The sequence below is a fragment of the Mizuhopecten yessoensis genome, unplaced genomic scaffold (assembly GCF_002113885.1).
Source record: "Mizuhopecten yessoensis strain PY_sf001 unplaced genomic scaffold, ASM211388v2 scaffold7507, whole genome shotgun sequence".
NCBI lineage: Eukaryota > Metazoa > Mollusca > Bivalvia > Pectinida > Pectinidae > Mizuhopecten > Mizuhopecten yessoensis.
Window position 1 is genome coordinate 114,536 of NW_018407082.1, and position 21,469 is coordinate 136,004.

Consider the following 21,469-nt stretch of genomic DNA (forward strand, 5'->3'; position numbering starts at 1 on the left):
TTTGATCAATCCCGTAATATAATGCTCCAATCCCTCGATTGGTATAACGAGATCACTGTTGAACACCTTCTCTTCGGAGATGCAAACCTTGACTACAATCTAAACATTCAAATTTGTAGGTCTGTACAACTGTTCATTTTAAGCTCCAAACGGTTTAACATGTAATACCCAATAGTCTTATTGAATAACCAGGATACCTATTTCGACTATTCCCATCTGTCTCTCCCCTCCACCTCCTCTCTTATTCCAGCCCCTCTCCCTTTTTCCAACACCAACGATCTCTGTGTACTAACTTCAATCTTAGCGTCCATCAATATCATAACCGTTTCCATATGACAAAGAGTGCGTGTTCGGTTTTCCTAATCTAGTCGGCTAAGTATGTAAGGCAGGAATTCACAGAAGGACTTGGAGTGACACAGGAGAAAGGCAAATGCGGCACGGAATGTGATTGAACTTTAGAAAAGCAGAAGGACATGTATGTATAGATTAGTTATACTACTTACGCCGACTTGATTGGGAAAATCACACACGCGATCTCAAGTAAACTCTCCGAATACATATTTAAAAACTATACGTTGGTGTCCCTAATCCTATCATTACCTCTTTTGCTGTTATCCATCTTTAACATCTTATATATATATATACATATATGAATTTGTATTAGGTTATTACGTGACTCATTAATTTTGTATATATATTTTCTGTTACGGAAAGGACGTAAGTAAGTTGCAATAACTTTTGTCCAATCCATTTGTCTTTTGTTGCAATAAAATTGATTTAAACTTAAAACTTAAAACAACCGTTGGTCAGTAGCATGTAGCTCAGTTGGAGGTCTAAGGTTTGGGTGGTTGGGTGGCGCAGTGGATAGCGCACTTACCTTTGACCAAGGTAGCCGGGGTTTGATCTCCCGATCGGACGTGACAAGGTATGGGGTCAACTGCATAGCCACGTGTTTTTCTCCGGGTACTCCGGTTTCCTCCCACATTAACACCCCGAGCGCGCTTACATCCGGGCTTCGCTGCTGGATAACCGAACTACTCGGTAGTTAAGCGGACGTTAAAACAATCAATCAATTAATTATATCCTGGTTGATTAATATATGTTGAAATAACTTGTTTCATAATTGTTTTAAACTAGATAAAGTGTATAGAGTTTGGAATACTGGTCCCAGTAATATTTGTTTTACACTCAAAACACTGTTATTGATTTTGTTATATATTTCAATATTTCAATATTTAATATTCTTTTACGAAAGTTTCATAAGGTATGATTGTCTTTTCAGATACTATTTATTAAAACTATTGTTATGTTGGAAAGTTATTTTCAGTGCATTGTGACGTTTTGGCAGTGGTACGGAGACCCCTCAGTCAAAATCAAAGCTTCCTTTGTATGCAAAATACATTAATCCGAATATAACCTTATCGATTTTCACCTTGTAAATGTCAAGGAATTTTCGACGAAAGACAACAATATTTAAGAGGCTTGTATTTGATAAATCCTCTAAATGTTTTTTTTTTTATGCAAACACATTGTAGACAATTTCTCAATACGGTTTTATTTAACCAAATATATTCCTAAGAAATAAAGATTAAGTTTAACAAAACAATGATTGTCTGTACATTTCATCTTCTAGCAATAAAACTGGTAGATTTAAAAATATTGTAAGAAATGAGAGATACTGGTGTTTTTTTTAAATTCGACTATAAAAGTTAAAATTGACTATCACTTTGTTTTGGTGTGTGACATCTATATAAAAGATTTAAGAAATCATTATATAAAACAGCACTTTTGGAAAAAAACATCTTTGTTCAAATTTATAAAACTATTATGTGTTAGTTATGCGAAAGAAATATGTCTTCTTGGTAAATTCACTTTTGACGCAAATAAGCTACAAACCAAAATTATATAACTCGTGCTCCACTTTGTACTGTTCATCGTGCTATCTTCTATGTAATTTACAGTATTATATGAAGTACTGTATATACTGATGGGCTGTAAGGCCTTAAGTCACTTAATCACTTGTATTGCTTTGAATACCGACAACATTTGTGAACCGAATAACTGTATTAACTACAGGGGTACGCCGTACTGTTACAGGGAGACCAGGACAATATAATGCATGACCAAATTCCGTACATGGCTCGTAATATACGAATGACAAGTGTGTGGCCTTTAAACTGGATGGGTAAAACCGTGTTTACAGAAATTTTACATTTCACTGGGAAATTAAAAGTGATGTTAAACCGGGACAATTGTTTGTCTGTTCCGCATGACTAATTCCGGATTTTTTAAGGCTTTGGATTTGATTGGATGATTGTTCCCTGTTATTGTCGTCTGCTCAGTAAGATTGTAGAGGACATCTATAGCTGGTTCACAACCGGTCAGCAGACGACACGCCTCCCAGAATAAACCCCATGTGGTAGGAGTAGGCTACAAAGACGGTCATTGCAGTGATTTGACCTGACATTCTGTGGATATACATGTATATATAGACTTGTGATACTTCTACATGTCCCCAACACTTCTGTTTAATACGAAAGCACGTTTATTGTGATTTTGGATAAAAACAAATAATACGACGATTTTGTTTCAATTAGGACCACAGTGCAGTGCCTGATAACATCACCTATAACCACAGTGCAGTGTTTGGTTATCTGCCGTCTGTGATTGTGTCAGGGACGTCTAGCGACCGTTCCAGCATTCCAAGCTCGCGGCCCCCATCAGCATCGCCACGTATCGCTTCAAATAGATGTATTTGAAAGTTCACTGGACTTCTTACCAGTGTGCAACACGCGAGACACACCACAAAAACAGGATCTATAGATCCCAAAGCAAGCATGCGCCAACTGTACCTCTGTCTGTGACAGTCAATCCCTAACGGACTTGTTCTAAAGGGTTTCCTTTAACACAACAGCCCCAGGATTCATTAAAAGGTCTACTCAGCTATAAGCGTATTAAGACTTCACTGTCGCGTGGCTGAAACCGCGAGCTACATTATAACTAATCAGGGTATTTGAAGAAGTACTTCGAATGCTGCCGGGTTATAAGGCCTATTGGTGCTAGGATTGGCAAGAATTAGCTCCATACCAGGGAGTATTTCTGACGCCGGTAAAGGTCGATTGAGCTCGGAATTTCGGTTTGTGAATACGGTGCCAATCAGTTCATCAATATGTCCGCGGGCGTCCATCGTGTAGGTGAGAATTAAAAAAAGGCTTCGGGGGTTTAGACTTTATCTACTGATGTCTCTCTTAGCGTTATCACATCTCGACACACTGGGCCGTCACCGCTAAGGCAGACTTTTGGAAAGTGACAAATCGTTCTAACGAAACGCATTGGAAACTGTTATTTACGCAGCACGCTACAGTCTCCACACTACCAACATTCTAAACACTAAATACTGTCCGGTCGGGACTACGAGGAAGTCCATTCCGGGAATAGACCATTAAGCTTGTGGAGTAGAAAAGCTTAAGAAGGCTCAGTCTATGTTGATAAACAAGCGTGTGTATTGGACTTGTCAGTCGAATTTCGATCTTAACATTTTTTTTGTCGTCTGCTCTTCTGGGTCAGAGGGATTGGAAGGCCGGACTACACCCTTAATTAAAACCCTTGGGATTTATAGCACTACTCAACACATACTCGGTAAAGAAAGCTGATACAGTGGCCAAATTAATGTGTATTTAACCAGATGGTTTCGTTTTGACACGGATCTAAATCAGCAGGTGTATACAGGTAAGATGCTATTTTTTTCCATTCTAGCCTTATGTTTGTGTTGCATTTTACCTGCTTTCCCACGGCGGTTGTATTTTCTGGCTACATCGCTATAGCTGGATACACATGGTGGACGCATCTAACAACCCCTTTTGCCTTGTGATCAAATTATCGCCCTACTATTGTAGTGCGTCCCTATTATAGAAACTGTCACCCCAGGCTCCCGACCTAACGTCACGAACCTACTTACCTTTGTATACCAGGGTACAATGCATACCTGTATCGCCTGTATTGGGGGCTTGGTATCTTTATTATTTTCCTCGTATCTGAAAAAAGACGAAGAATACAGACATATATGGTTACCTGGTATTTGTAGGTCAATACAGACTCGATACATATAAATGATGTTCATATACAGAAATCTCCTCGTCGCGGTTGATGGGTAGCGATGTTTGGTGGCTAACATTTGTAAGAGGGCTACCTCATTGTATGCGTATAATCAAAAAAAGCGCCAATCAGGTGGAACGGGTCCGGCTTTAAGATAGAATGTGTTAACTTCGAGAAAATTACTATGTTTATCGAATAATTACTTAGGATGGTCATGGAATGTACTATAGGTGTGTCCAAGGTCTTGTCAGTGCTATTTACTGTCCTAGTTTCTGTGATATTGTTAATGTTGCTTGAGTACTCTACAAATGCCAATGATGCTTTGTGTTTCTAATGTACCTTAATAGTTTGACTGGACTGTATGTGTTTCTATGGCTGTGTACATGTATGTGAATCTTCTATGTTCCAACAAAAGTGTCAGAATCACTTTGTCATAGTAATGCGTAGGTGTAAATGTGGTACTGTATATATATCTATGGTACTGTATATATATATCTATGGTACTGTATGTATATCTATGGTACTGTATACATATCTATGGTACTGTATATATATCTATGGTACTGTATATATATCTATGGTACTGTATATATATCTATGGTACTGTATATATATCTATGGTACTGTATATATATCTATGGTACTGTATATATATCTATGGTACTGTATATATATCTATGGTACTGTATATATATCTATGGTACTGTATATATATCTATGGTACTGTATATATATCTATGGTACTGTATATATATCTATGGTACTGTATATATATCTATGGTACTGTATATATATCTATGGTACTGTATATATATCTATGGTACTGTATATATATCTATGGTACTGTATATATATCTATGGTACTGTATATATATCTATGGTACTGTATATATATCTATGGTACTGTATATATATCTATGGTACTGTATATATATCTATGGTACTGTATATATATCTATGGTACTGTATATATATCTATGGTACTGTATATATATCTATGGTACTGTATATATATCTATGGTACTGTATATATATCTATGGTACTGTATATATATCTATGGTACTGTATATATATCTATGGTACTGTATATATATCTATGGTACTGTATATATATCTATGGTACTGTATATATATCTATGGTACTGTATATATATCTATGGTACTGTATATATATCTATGGTACTGTATATATATCTATGGTACTGTATATATATCTATGGTACTGTATATATATCTATGGTACTGTATATATATCTATGGTACTGTATATATATCTATGGTACTGTATATATATCTATGGTACTGTATGTATATCTATGGTACTGTATATATATCTATGGTACTGTATATATATCTATGGTACTGTATATATATCTATGGTACTGTATATATATCTATGGTACTGTATATATATCTATGGTACTGTATATATATCTATGGTACTGTATATATATCTATGGTACTGTATATATATCTATGGTACTGTATATATATCTATGGTACTGTATATATATCTATGGTACTGTATATATATCTATGGTACTGTATATATATCTATGGTACTGTATATATATCTATGGTACTGTATATATATCTATGGTACTGTATATATATCTATGGTACTGTATATATATCTATGGTACTGTATATATATCTATGGTACTGTATATATATCTATGGTACTGTATATATATCTATGGTACTGTATATATATCTATGGTACTGTATATATATCTATGGTACTGTATATATATCTATGGTACTGTATATATATCTATGGTACTGTATATATATCTATGGTACTGTATATATATCTATGGTACTGTATATATATCTATGGTACTGTATATATATCTATGGTACTGTATATATATCTATGGTACTGTATATATATCTATGGTACTGTATATATATCTATGGTACTGTATATATATCTATGGTACTGTATATATATCTATGGTACTGTATATATATCTATGGTACTGTATATATATCTATGGTACTGTATATATATCTATGGTACTGTATATATATCTATGGTACTGTATATATATCTATGGTACTGTATATATATCTATGGTACTGTATATATATCTATGGTACTGTATATATATCTATGGTACTGTATGTATATCTATGGTACTGTATATATATCTATGGTACTGTATATATATCTATGGTACTGTATATATATCTATGGTACTGTATATATATCTATGGTACTGTATATATATCTATGGTACTGTATATATATCTATGGTACTGTATATATATCTATGGTACTGTATATATATCTATGGTACTGTATATATATCTATGGTACTGTATATATATCTATGGTACTGTATATATATCTATGGTACTGTATATATATCTATGGTACTGTATATATATCTATGGTACTGTATATATATCTATGGTACTGTATATATATCTATGGTACTGTATATATATCTATGGTACTGTATGTATATCTATGGTACTGTATATATATCTATGGTACTGTATATATATCTATGGTACTGTATATATATCTTTGGTACTGTATATCTATGGTACTGTATATATATATATGGTACTGGTTGTATATCTATGGTACTGTATATATATCTATGGTACTGTATATCTATGGTACTGTATATATATATGGTACTGTATATATAGATATATGGCACCGTATATATATCTATGGTACTATATATATATCTATGGTACTGTATATATATATCTATGGTACTGTATGTATATCTATGGTACTGTATGTATATCTATGGTACTGTATACATATTTATGATACTGTATATATATATATGGTACTGTATATATATCTATGGGACTGTATGTATATCTATGGTACTGTATATATATCTCCGGTACTGTATATATTTCTATGGTACTGTATATATATATATGGTACTGGTTGTATATCTATGGTACTGTATATATATCTATGGGACTGTATGTATATCTATGGTACTGTATATATATCTATGGTACTGTATCTATATCTATGGTACTGTATGTATTTCTATGGTACTGTATACATATCTATGGTACTGTATATAGTTCTACTCTATGGTACTGTATATATATCTTTGGTACTGTATATCTATGGTACTGTATATAGATATATGGTACTGGTTGTATATCTATGGTACTGTATATATATCTATGGGACTGTATGTATATCTATGGTACTGTATATATATGTATATGGTACTGTATGTGTTTCTATAGTACTGTATATATATCTACGGTACTGTATATATTTCTATGGTACTGTATATATATCTATGGTACTGTATCTATATCTATGGTACTGTATGTATTTCTATGGTACTGTATACATATCTATGGTACTGTATATATATCTATGGTACTGTATCTATATCTATGGTACTGTATGTATTTCTATGGTACTGTATACATATCTATGGTACTGTATATAGTTCTACTCTATGGTACTGTATATATATCTTTGGTACTGTATATATATCTATGGTACTGTATCTATATCTATGGTACTGTATGTATTTCTATGGTACTGTATACATATCTATGGTACTGTATATAGTTCTACGGTACTGTATATATATATATGGTACTGTATATATATCTATGGGACTGTATGTATATCTATGGTACTGTATATATATTTATGATACTGTATATATATATATGGTACTGTATATATATCTATGGTACTGTATATGTATTTATGATACTGTATATATATCTATGGTACTGTATGTATTTCTATGGTACTGTATACATATCTATGGTACTGTATATATATCTATGGTACTGTATCTATATCTATGGTACTGTATGTATTTCTATGGTACTGTATACATATCTATGGTACTGTATATATATCTATGGTACTGTATGTTTATCTATGGTACTGTATATATATCTACGGTACTTAATATATTTCTATAGTACTGTATATATATATATGGTACTGTATGTATATCTATGGTACTGGATATATATCTATGGTACTGTATATATATCTACGGTACTGTATATGTTTCTATGGTACTGTATATATATATATGGTACTTGTTGTATATCTATGGTACTGTATATATATCTATGGGACTGTATATATATCTATGGTACTGTATGTATTTCTATGGTACTGTATACATATCTATGGTACTGTATATAGTTCTACTCTATGGTACTGTATATATATCTTTGGTACTGTATATCTATGGTACTGTATATATATATGGTACTGTATATATATATATGGTACTATATATATATATATGGTACCGTATATATATCTATGGTACTATATATATATCTATGGTACTGTATGTATATCTATGGTACTGTATGTATATCTATGGTACTGTATGTATATCTATGGTACTGTATGTATATCTATGGTACTGTATGTATATCTATGGTACTGTATATATATATGGTACTGTATGTATATCTATGGTTCTGTATATATATCTATGGTACTGTATATATATATGGTACTGTATGTATATCTATGGTACTATATATATATCTATGGTACTGTATGTATATCTATGGTACTGTATACATATTTATGATACTGTATATATATATATGGTACTGTATATATAGATATATGGCACCGTATATATATCTATGGTACTATATATATATCTATGGTACTGTATATATATCTATGGTACTGTATGTATTTCTATGGTACTGTATACATATCTATGGTACTGTATATAGTTCTACGGTACTGTATATATATATATGGTACTGTATAGGCTTCTGTGATAATTTGTGTGTATCTGTAATACTTTAATTTGCTTTCTTTGGTAACCATGAAAATGAAATATTTTTGTCGTTTTGTCATTCAGTCCTTTATGCAGACACTACTATTTTACAACACCCTTTTATAGCACTGTATATATAAAAAAAAACAGGCCAGACAACAACAAACGGAAATCAATCGTGAATTTCAGTGGTCAAAACGTAATTGGTCTCCGACGACTCTAACAGTATGACGGAATGACTCGAACAGATTCATAGCTTTTGTTGGGGTGTTGTGAAAACAACATTTTGAATTAGTAACCCAATATATAGGTTTTACAACGTAAAATTAAATATTTGTTTGTACAGGAAAGAAAAGAACCACTACAATTTATTGACCAGAAGTAACTCACCACCAAAACACATTACATACATAAGTCCATAGATGTTCAATTCAAATAACATTACGTAATCTTCATGGATGAAAATGATTAAAATTGATGTGTATGACAGTTTTATAAATACATGCATGTTTATATGTCTATGTTCTCCGAAGCCACCATGCGGGAGCTATAATATGTATGGTTACCAATAAAGTGTGCAGCTAACTTCAAAAAGCCAGTTATTCAATTGTTTAACACTATTTGTAAACATGTATGAACCGTCTAGAGAGTCGAGTTTTCTGCTGTATGGATAGACAGGTGCATTAGGGAATCGACCAGGTTGAGTTGATCCTGTCTAGTGGTTGTAACTTTTCTCTGCATTCTGTTTGAAAGTGATGGGTGAAGTTAATCGTTGGCCTGGGCAGATCTGATCCGCACTGTCGCTTAAAACACGAGTAAATGGTTACACCATTGCAGTCAGTCTGTGTCTCGTCCAGAGGAAATATAAATCGCTCTATGACATTCTGACAAAAGATTACGACATGAACGCCCCATCATGCAATTTATTATGCCATCCTCGACCCCGATAAAGTAATGAATACGGCTGTAGATCATCGCCGCCATTGTCTCTCTCATCCCGGCCGTGCTTTAGAACGCGATAGGACTTCGGCAAAACGAGCACTACTTTTGTAATCTCGGAACACAGATCTCGACAAAACGAGAGTAAAACTGTCAGATCTTAATATATGAAATGTACTACATGATTTAAGCTGTCAAATCTAGACAAAATGAAAGTAACACGAAAGGAACACTGTCAGGTCTCGACAATATGAGAGTAACACTATCAGATTTCGACGAAATCGAAGTAAAACAAATCTCGGAAAAACGAGAGTTATACTGTCAGATCTCGACAAAATAAAGGTTACTCAATTCGCACAAAACTAGGGTAACACTGTTAGATCTCGACATTACGAGATAAAAAACACTGAAATATCGACAAAATGAGACTAACACGGTCAGATCTCGACAAAACGAAAATAACATCGTCAAATCTCGACATTATAGCATTAACGTAAACTTCCTACATGTATCTCGACAAGGCGAGAACTGCACTGCCTGGCATCAACATTAAGAGAGTAACACTAAGAGTTTGACAAATCGAGATTAATAAACACATATCTCGAGAAAATTATCAAATCAACTCGAACTAAATTAGAGATATGAATAAGCCCTGTCTATCTAACGAATACATACATGTACAATACATGTACCCGCAAACTCATTTGTCGACAGATTTGTTATAGTTAGGATTGACTTAGGAACTTTACTTGCTTAACCAACTGTCGTTAACCTTTTTCATACATTTCCCCCCATGTCCTTAAATACATTGTACATTGTGTGTATCCGCGGGGTCACGATTAGGTACTGGCGCTGTCAATGTACTGTTAATGTAGCAATTAATTGATGTACAAAATGTATGATGGCAATGCGTACAAAAGTATCAATAGAATCTCAATCTCAAACTGAGCGACAAAATTGCAAAAGAAAAGCAGTAACAAAAGCAAAACGGTTAAAGGTACGTCATTTATTTAAAAATACAATCAGTCAAAGATTGCTTGCTTTTGGGACTACCGTTGCCCACTAGAGATCGCCACATCAACAGGTAGCTATAGACAGATACTGTCTACTGAAAGGGTACATTAGCCGTCGTGTAATGGATTGTCCTAACTGCAACTCATGTGATTTAGTGTCCAAGACTGATGGACTCCTAGGGGATGACCTGTGTCCATTGAGCATGTACATGGAGCCCGTGTTTGGTACAACAGCCGTGGAACACCGTTACGCAGACAAGAGTAATTAATTTGGTAAATCCTCATGATTCTTGAAAATTGCCTTTGAATCATGATTGATATATTCAATCAGTATTGATTTATGGTTCGATAGCATTGTTTTCCCAAAAGATTTTTAAAGCAACGAGGTATTTGTATAACTGTACGAATCCCGTAAATTACGGTCAGTGCCCAAGTTTAGCCGTACTTGAACATATCCCAATCTAGACCGACTAGAAACGATTTGGACCACCACTAACAGCGCTGGAGGAGCCATATACGTAAACATCGGGATTAGTGCTTGTACTACACTGGATCATATGTTAATGAGGCTTGGGTCGTCAGGTGTAAAGTAGCACGTGCCCAGGTACGGCCACACTTAACCCTACCCACTTCAAAGCCCACCATTGCGTATTAATGGACAGTCTGAATATTTGATGAGAAGTAAAGGATGCGCCAAATTATCCGGTGTTAGAGAGAAGGCGTCTGTCACAGTTTCGTGTCGGCCGATTCCTCCTACGTTCCTGTAAACACTACACCAGAAATAGCTTACCGCTTACACCGTAATTATACCTACAGTAATTATAGCTTACTGTCTACGTGGACAATTGCGCGGCAGTTATTTTTTTGTTATGGTTATATTACTATTGTTTAAATGTTTAATTTCGCGGGATATATTTTTTCGCGGGATTCAGGTCGAGTTGTCACATTGTGCCACGGTAAGGTTTGCATTATCTGTTATTAATTTTACGGGATGTATTTTTCGCCAAAAAAACCCCAATGTCCTCGAGAATCGCGAAAGTTATAGCCCCGCTAGCAAAAAAACCCAAAACGTTACGGTATACTGTCATGAAATGGCATTGCAAATGTAATGTTTGCGCTCTTATAAGGATAGGCTTTTTTCTTTTCTTTCTGATTCAGAAACATTGAAGGAGATACAATTGATTTTCCTGACACACTTGCTATCATATCTTTGGTCCTACTTTTTTTGTTATCTTTATTATATGACAGCCCTGTGTGGAATGTCAGTCTGTTGTTTTCGGTTACTTTTTTCTGGTTCCAATTTGCGTGGGAATATAACATATTTGAAGCCATGAAGTCAAAAGCAAGGTATCTGCCACAGGATTAGAATCCCATGCAAAAGGAAAGCAAACAAGAAAATATTATTTGAAGATTATTTGTCCCTTTCGATAAGTTACATGCCTTCCCTGAGTCAATTGCAGTTTGAAATATTGGTTTGTATGGACGGCGGAGTCTAAATGGGATTCAGTGGAGGAAAACTGAGGCGGAGGATTCAAGATTGAGGGGATGAAATCGGGGCAGTCAACTGATGATATAGTACTGCGAGGACAGATTCGTTACTAAATGTGATACCGCTATGCTGTTTCGTTGACAACAAACGATCATTGGGTTTGTGTTTTCAGTGCAATTACTGTTTATTTTGTAATGATTTTAATTTTCAACACTTTATTTTACGTTCGTACTTCCAATGATTCATTTTTTCATTGACAATAAGAGTTTGGTGTCGATTGCAATCTTTACTTATCGTTCACGTCTCGAGATCGAGATCAGAGCGGGTTCCTGTAAATGTATTGTGTGATGTACCGGGTATGTCGAGATATATGTCAGTTAAAATATGGAAAATGCGTTTACTTGCTATGGTTGTTGGTCAAAGTAAATGCATTTATTTATGTATGTGTAAAGTGAAACGGGAGAAACTAGTTGTATTATCTTTAAATTGATAACAACCTTGAGGGTCGATACTGCCAATTTAGGGTCATGCCAATGCTAACGCGATGGGTATACTGAATTTTGATCAGGCAGGGTTGATGTGATTTTTCATGGAAAACTGGGAGATTTTTAGTGCAGGTTTCATTAACTTGATTATTTTAGCGTTATCTCGGTCGCCTGTGTCGCATCTTTGACCCGATAAATTCACAGGAAATCTCGATATAGCTTAAAACATGGAGCCTGTTCGCCTCAAAACGTCTCCTTGGCATGGAAGCGAAAATGGAACTCTTCTGTGTTCTCAATAAGTATTACTTTTGACTGCTCGTGAACACTGAGCCAGAAATCAAAGGACAGCATTAACACGAAGGAATTAATTACATCGGATAGAAAGTTATTGCCTTTGAAGAAAGACAGTCGTAAAATGCCTACATTCTGTTGACGGAAATTTTACGTTCGAAGGAAAAGCCAAGCAAGCATCTGGTTGGCAGGATTGGTTAGCTCGATGTAGGATATGACCCAGTATAAAACCATATATTAAAAAATGTTTTAGCTATAGGGGCACATTATAAAATATGTGTGACGATCGTTGTACTCGAGAGAGAAAGGTGGCCTTGGCTTTTGCTTGGTTTGGTTTTATTTTGTTTAACGGCCATTAACAGACACCCATCACAGCATTCCACCCGGTACCATTATACTGACGACGGTAAACCAGTTGTCGCGATAACCCTAAATGCTGACGTTAAGCAGGATTCTGCAGGGGCCCATATTAGTCGCCTTTCACGACATGTAGTCGGATACAGTAGGCTATTTCTTTTCTTGAACCTGCTGGAGAGCTTGGTTTTTGTAATAACGTCAAACCCTTCACCGCACCAAACCAAGCTAAAGTCAGCATGACCGTACCTTGTATCAACGTAAAGTGTTATGTACAGTTTACTATGTACCGCTACCATATTGCAAGTCTGTACCAACGTTGAAAGGATTAGGCCGGCGCCATCGGTCGCCGTAGTTTACAATATTTATCAATATATATCATCTAATGTGCTGCGACACGAACAACTGATATTTCCGGCTTTTGTAAGGTTCTTCATAATAGCTTATGAGTAAGGTGATGGTATGCTTATTGTCACTTAATCGCAGTTATGGAACAGTCGTCGGTGCAATTTCGTTTTTCACTGACTAGATGCCCGTTTATCTTATGTGAAGGTTCAAAGTTGTCCTTTTGAGGCCGAAACACTAATAATACATGCAAGAGAGTGCTACGGACACGACTTAAGGGAGTTGAAACAAGCCCCTGCCCGGAAACAGGGAGATGGATCTTGGAGTAGTTTGAAGAATTCCATTTGTAGCAGCTCACTAATTAATGCCCAAGAGATTGGCGAAGGAACACCTCGAAAACAAACCACTTAGCGAACCGCAGCAGTAAAAAAAGGCGAGCTAAAAGACCGGTGCTGTACACATATATGTGGTCACGTGGTTAAGTTATTGCGTGTTTTCTGACAATCATATCATTTCTTAACGGCTTTAAATCTATAATACTATCATTGGAATATACAGGGAACGGCCTTGGCACCTGCTCTCTTGTTTTATGCAGGAGACGCGGTTTAAGATTTGTGTGTCATCGCTCCACAAACACCTGCCGATCCTATAGAACTGTGTTAAGCCCGGAGATGATGTCGCGTACGTACGCTTGGTGGCCTTGTGACCATTGTACAGATACACAGCACCAATTCCTGACAAAAACTGTACATAATAATATCCTGAGTAGCTTAACATACTGATGTACTGAGGACGCTTTAATGATTTCAGTGTTTCTACGGGGCTCTTAATGATTTTGGTTTTTTTTTCTTCTTCAAATGTCCTTATGTGAACCTATTAAATCCGTACCAATGGGAAAATACGACCTTAAAAAAAGTTGTTGGCTAAGGTTAATAGCCGCCCAAGGATGGATCGTAGAAATATCTAAAACCACAGTGACTATGCCATTGTTTCGACAGTAGTATCTTAGACCTTAGACTAAATGAGGGCCTTATAGGTGTAGTTACGTCACGACTATCTCAATAAATTGCCCCACCCCCCCCCCCCCCCACACACACACACCTTCATTGATATATACTTAAATGTACACTAAATGCCCATCTGGTGACTACCTATACTATACCGGGATAGGTGATAAACGTCCTGCAATGTCATCCCCAGTCACATGACGTGAGCCGAGTCTCGATATGTAGCAGTTTGGACACGTGTTTACAGTAGAAATGAAATCCCAAAGTAAATTGTAGCCTTTGACATTTGAACAAAAAGAAGGGACATATTTAATTTGATTTATCGGTCAAATAAGTATACATGGTAGCATACTGGTATCAGCTTGTGTTAATATTTCAGTCATTTCTGTGTATCAGCTTTTCTACGTTTCTGGGGGAAAATATGAAACAATTTCGCTCAAAGTTAACTAATTATATTTTCTTAATGCCGACTCATCCAAAGAAAACACAAATCTGATTTGTGCGATTGTAAAACAATCCTCTGTGTCATGTACAAGTGCAAGTACGTGTGAGGTGTGTCTCTTCTATAGTAGCATTCGGGGAAGCAGGTTTGATTAACAGTTGTAGACCAATCAGATTTATCGTTGCAAACAACTGTTTATTTGAAACCCCAACTTCCGGTTTACGGTTGGTACAACGTCAATTAACTGGATATATTTCGAATTCATTTTCATAACAAGTTAACAAAAACCTTATAATTAGAGGATTAGTGGATTCTTGATAACAGTGTGTTGCTACTAAGTTAAGCTACACGTGACATTACTGTTGACAAATCGAGCTGGATTGCACTAACACTTCACTTACAGGTTGGGGAGTTAAATACAGGTGTATCCTTGTCAATGTAGTTCAGAATGGATTTTTTTAACATTCTAAAGCCAGGCGCTGATGCATTACCTGACACAAAGCTCCGTTAAAGCACGTAGGCCTTACAGTTAGGACAGATTGTATAGGGTGGAATTTACTGCCACCGTCATGCTTTTTATGAACGCTCGCACGATCACCTAAAGTCCTCTCTGGCTGATTATTTTCAGGACATTTCTTGGTTCATGTTGACGTCACTCACTGATTAGATGTTTCATCTATAAATTGGAAATTCGTACATCTGTATAACTTTTTCATGCTTGTATATGCAAATGTTTTCTGTATTCCAATACAAAAACTTGAAGCAATCCAAATGTTTCTTGGCAGGAAACAGAATTCATATCTACCTACTGCGAATACAACCTGCGTGTATAAAGAACATTAGTGAAAGAATCTGTCCAATGATGCCAACCACATTTCACACCTTCCATGTTACGTTGTTTCCATACCTACCAATACCATACAGGAGAAGTCGTTTCATCGAGTGTTGCATTTTTATTCGGTAGATATAGCTGTAAAGTGCACAATTTCCATCCAGAGTAATTCACAACGGCGGTTGATTCCCTGATGGGATCGCCTGCCCGAATATGTGGGTTTTCTCCAGGTATTCTGGTTTACCTCACATTTAAACCGCCCAGCGCTAACATTCGTGCTAACAAGAGTTATTGATACACGTTGAAATAAAAAAGATATATAAAATTGATATCAATTAATCGAACACTTTCTTAACGTAAAAATTAAGAGAACATATCTTAATATTCTTGACGATGCATCACTTTTTTTTTTTGCGTTGATCTACAGTTGTGTGTTTTCTATTGTCTTGCCCAATAACATTCACACTCATGTAACATTACATTCTTAACTTGACAATTTAAAAAAAATCTTTTCATACCCATTCTTATTCCAACTACTAAAATTGGACTTTCGTTTGTTCACACTAGGTTATCATCGCCTGTGTGTATGAATTTGTTTTCAATCGCCTGAAACTGTAGACAGGTGGTGAATAGTCCATTTACCGAAAGATCGAATCAACAGTTTGTCGGGTATATACTATACCAAGGGTATATGGACAAATATCGGCGACATTCACATTTGACGTCCAAACAAAATAACTGCAGTCAGACAAATCATACTTAAAAGCTAGCCATAAAGAGTTCTGGAACATTTTTAGGTTGGTTTATGTGTCTGCATCTAATTACCGTTTGACCATGGTCAAATTATAGCATTGTTACATGCGCAAACTGATGTCTTCCAGGTCAAGCGCCATCTATCGGTAGACTTGTATGTAGAATGTCCCGTATGTAATTTGTATCAAAGAGCAAAGGGGCAAATGTCAGTTTTCATTGTTGTTCCAGGAATATAGTTAACCTGCGATACACACATTTAGACTAGGTCTTTCAACAAAGATAATAAAATGCTCTAATCTAAATCAATTAGTTCGGAGTTGTGGACAGATGTCTCCAGACCTTAAACCTCTCAACACAAAATAATGACGAACCGCCCTTATGCATGGACCTTTCACAGAAACAATTCCTGACCAACATTTTCTGAGCAGTTAATACCTCAGATTTGGTCAAAAGATCCCTAAAAGCACGTTTCATCATCCCACTGTCCTTTTCCTAAATATAGAGAGTACGGCCGATGTGTTGGTAATGCCATGGAGATAAAATCTTGTTATGAATTATGCATGAGGTTATCTCTGGGGCTTTTCCAGTAACCCCTGACATACAGCGACCTGAGATTTCGATGTTATGTGTTTTAGCGGTAATAAATACTGTAAACGTCTGATTTTATAGACGTCAGCTTGTTGACACTACGGGTAAACACACATATTTGTCTCTGATGGCCAATACACGAGTCGTTTCTATGGTGACCGCGGACTAATTTGTTTCTGTGAGATTTCTTTGTAATGGTCAGTCAACATAACAATGTCATTACTTTTTCAAATAATAAAACTGAAACCAAGGTGAAGGTCACGGAGAATCGAAGAGAGCGTACAAAATCAGACAGATTAATATCCCAGAATCTTGTTTTATACCGTATTGTCCGATCACGGTTCCTTATAATAGAATAACGGCAATCCTCTGGTGTGTCTTGGTCATTGATTTTGCTCTTAACATTCATAGTCTGCAACCAAGAAAAAAACCCGGAATTACGTTCTGTGTATTTAATTAAACGCTTGTGAATGTACATCCGTTGACAGTTATTATCAATAAAAACACCCATTTCCTTCGATCAAAACATGTCTATGTAGAAAAGGTCAAACTCATCGACGAAATAAAACTTTTTTATGTAATTACTGATATTTATAGAATAACAAATTACATTACACTCTTCATTTATATGTAGCAATAAACACATGACTGTCTTCCAATTTTCCGGTATATTCTAAATTTGGTAAAATAATCTTCGATGCTTGGTAAAAGTACTGGTTTGACTGCCTTAACTTGGGGAACCGTTACAGTGGCAGATCAGTTAAACTCCACCGAGGTTAGTGTGTGTATCTACACCACGGTTAGTTACACACAGCTAACTAGGGACAAAATAAAAAAAAAATCCGATCACTATGACGTCATACCAATGATATGTAGACACATGTACCACATTTCTCCTTAAATTATTTACAGGTTTCACTTTTTATGCCAATTATTCCTGTAATGTTGGTTAAACTTTAATTTCATCGGGATGTTAGAGCGTTGTAAATCCTAAACGCTGTCGAGATAACACACGGTTCCCATTGATGGCGCTAATCGAATTCAAATTAACCTTTCTTTGATGTAGCAACTGTATAGGGAATCTATACTAGGGAAAGTAACCTCATGTATTACGTAATTTGCTTGAAACAGAAGCGATCGAACAGGTTTTTCTTGGTATAAAAGATGTTCACAGCGTTAGGGCTTCGTCTTTGAAGTCACTGTATGATGATCTTCTGTCCTTTATTACCCAACATCCTAGGATCGAAAGTGTGGAATACAAATGACCGAATAAACGCCGGGGATATCCAATATTAATCCAATACAGTTTCGCATGTTCGTTTTGTGAGCACGGCGCCAAATTTCTTTCACAAGCGCATAGCAATGATGAAAACACAGTGAAATCAGCGGTTTTCCCACAATATACGTTTATCTCTTTCCTTTAAAAATAAATGTAGATGCATGTACACAATCTATATACTGCACATTTGTTTCCCATCGGAATAAGGACAAGCTACAGAGATGTTGTTATCCCACACAGCATCTACACTTCCGCAATGCTCATTTGTCGTAGTATTCTTGGATTCTGTTTTTGAGTTTTAGACAACTAAGTTCCATTATGTGCAGGTTTACTTATCCTATATTACAAAGTCCAAGGTCGATAACATATGAAGCTGATTTATGGCAGTGTCTATAATACAGAGAACTGAATTAAATGCCATGTCTATTTCCGGCATCAGAATGTCATTGTACCTACAAAAGACAATAATTGTCTATATATGAACAGACAGCGTTGACCTTCTTTGAACTAAAGACAGATGCATTTTGGAATTTTCTGAAGGCCGTAGATATACGGTGTATTGATCTGACTTATTCTAAAAACAAAATCCCTAAGAAGGTCGTTGGCGCAAAACACATGTCGCAGCTATTTTGTTGTTACTATTTGATCCTGAACTAATTAAGTACAGTATCGTAATTAGTAATTAATATTATGATACAATATAATAAGCGTTTCATTCAAAGACATTTTTGCCTCTCTAGAGACCAAACGCTTGGCTGTGACGTCACTTGCCCGACAAGGTTGGATGCAAAGAACACGAGTGCCTGATTTGAAGACATCTGTCGAGTATTTTGGACAGTGCGGTTCAATTTGTTTTCTCCGTAGTCACATTAGTATCAGCAATGTGTCAGGCGCTTGGTTTTGTCACATAAAAGACGCGCACGAATAGTTCTTTGATGTCATGTCAATGCCTTGCAGTGATAAACACCACTGATGAAATCAGACTAGTTATGAATCACCAAATTCGTATTAAACTTACCAAAGTATTACATATTTAAATATTTTTTCTAGTCGGTTCCTATCACAATTCGAATATCTGTGAAAAAAATATCATCCAATCTCATCCTGTGTCATATATCATGGTAAATCACACGCAAGTAAAACTATCGAATGTTAAAATAAAATGCTACCAATTTAATTTTAAGCTGAACAAACATATATATGTTACATGTTTGTCTAAAAGACATAACCCTCCAGATGGTAAAGAGCATGAAGGCAATTCCTCTACGCGATTTCCCAATTGTAGCCAAATAAATATTGCTGTACAACGAATAAGTGCCTACAGCAATGTGATTGTGCACTTTGTTTGTGTGAGAAAGCCTTTTATCAGTGTTGCGTAACGCTAGCGAGATATACCGATACCGATGATTGTACGACTGGTCGGCGAACACTGTAATAGGAAATGTCAACTCAGACGGATCACGATACATCTCCACCTAGATGGTATCTTACACAGCTGTAGAGTCGAACGTGTACCTATACAGTAACACTGGGTCCCAGGACTAGGACAGATCATGGGGAGGGTTCACTCATAGCACGCATGATTATAAAATTTGTGAAAATTTGTGTAGAATTGCAGTATTGTTCTGTATATATCTGGAGAACAATTACATGTATAAATCCTTTGACATGCCTTGTCCACTAATTTCATTTTTACAGTCATTTGGCATTTGGATATTGGTTAATGGCTGATGAATTGAGTCGTTAAAAACATGCTCAGCTTTACGGCAACTCAACAATAAAAAATTATAAGCTGACTTATTTCAAAAAAAAATCTAAACTGAAATTCTATTTTTTTAGGATTCAAAATGACCATTTTATGAAATAAACGAAACATGTTCTTAATTTCTTAATAAATAAACTTTCAAAAATTTATCAAAAAACACATTTTGGAAATTCTTATTAAAGACTCGTTAAGCTGACAGGTCTTTGAAAATCCGGGTCCTTATCGGTAAGCTAAATATTGAAACATATATGTGACTTGAAATTAGGTTAAGTGTCACTATATATACGACGATGTCGTAAACAGACAAGTAGTTAAGCTGATGGAAGGTCACATCAAAGATTCAAATTACATATAATGGTTTCAAAATGAGATGATGAAAGATAATCCAGGTTTGTCATCAAATTAGTTTTACAAGCCTATACCTTTAAAGTAATTTTCGAACCGGAACTGCTTTTGACTGCAATCGAACGCACCTTGTTTTCCTGGCTTATCAAATCACTTTTGCTGTTGAAATGATTTTTGTTCTAGTTTGAAACATGCCTGTATTGATTTGACGTAATATGTTCGGCCATTCATCATTATAACGTCGTATACATTGGTGAGCGGTAGTAATGTGTAAACGTAATGTCCGTAGATACCTGTGACACTCGCATTACAAGGCTGGGCATGAACTACACTATACAGTATCATTTACCATCTTGTTTACCGCCAACAAATGTCAGTGCTTCTATTTCTTGATTCTTAAGAATTCTTTGTGCATTCCTCCAAGTTCTTGCCAAACCTCTTTATAACGCCAAATATTCTCTAGAATAATGAAGGCAGTTTTGGAAAATGGTGGCAATATAACGAGTTTCTACTGTCCTTAATACACTTTGTAGAGTTTGCATACCAGATTCACCGACAAAGATATAGTTCTTGATTCCGAATGCTGTGATTAGATATAGCAAATGACATATTACCGACGCCCGCTTTCAGAACGATTGTCCTTGTGTTCCCTAATCTAGTTTTCTTAA

General features: G+C 35.7%; 1 protein-coding gene across 1 annotated transcript in view; it reads left to right on the top strand.

Annotated features, from left to right (window-relative positions):
* The first annotated feature begins 2,389 nt into the window (after positions 1–2,389).
* Positions 2,390–21,469, top strand: part of LOC110453790 (protocadherin-15-like) — a 103,825-nt gene continuing 84,745 nt past the window's right edge. The window contains exon 1 of the mRNA XM_021502945.1: positions 2,390–3,729. The gene's annotated coding sequence lies outside the window, so the exon portion shown is untranslated. The remainder of the gene's footprint in view (positions 3,730–21,469) is intronic.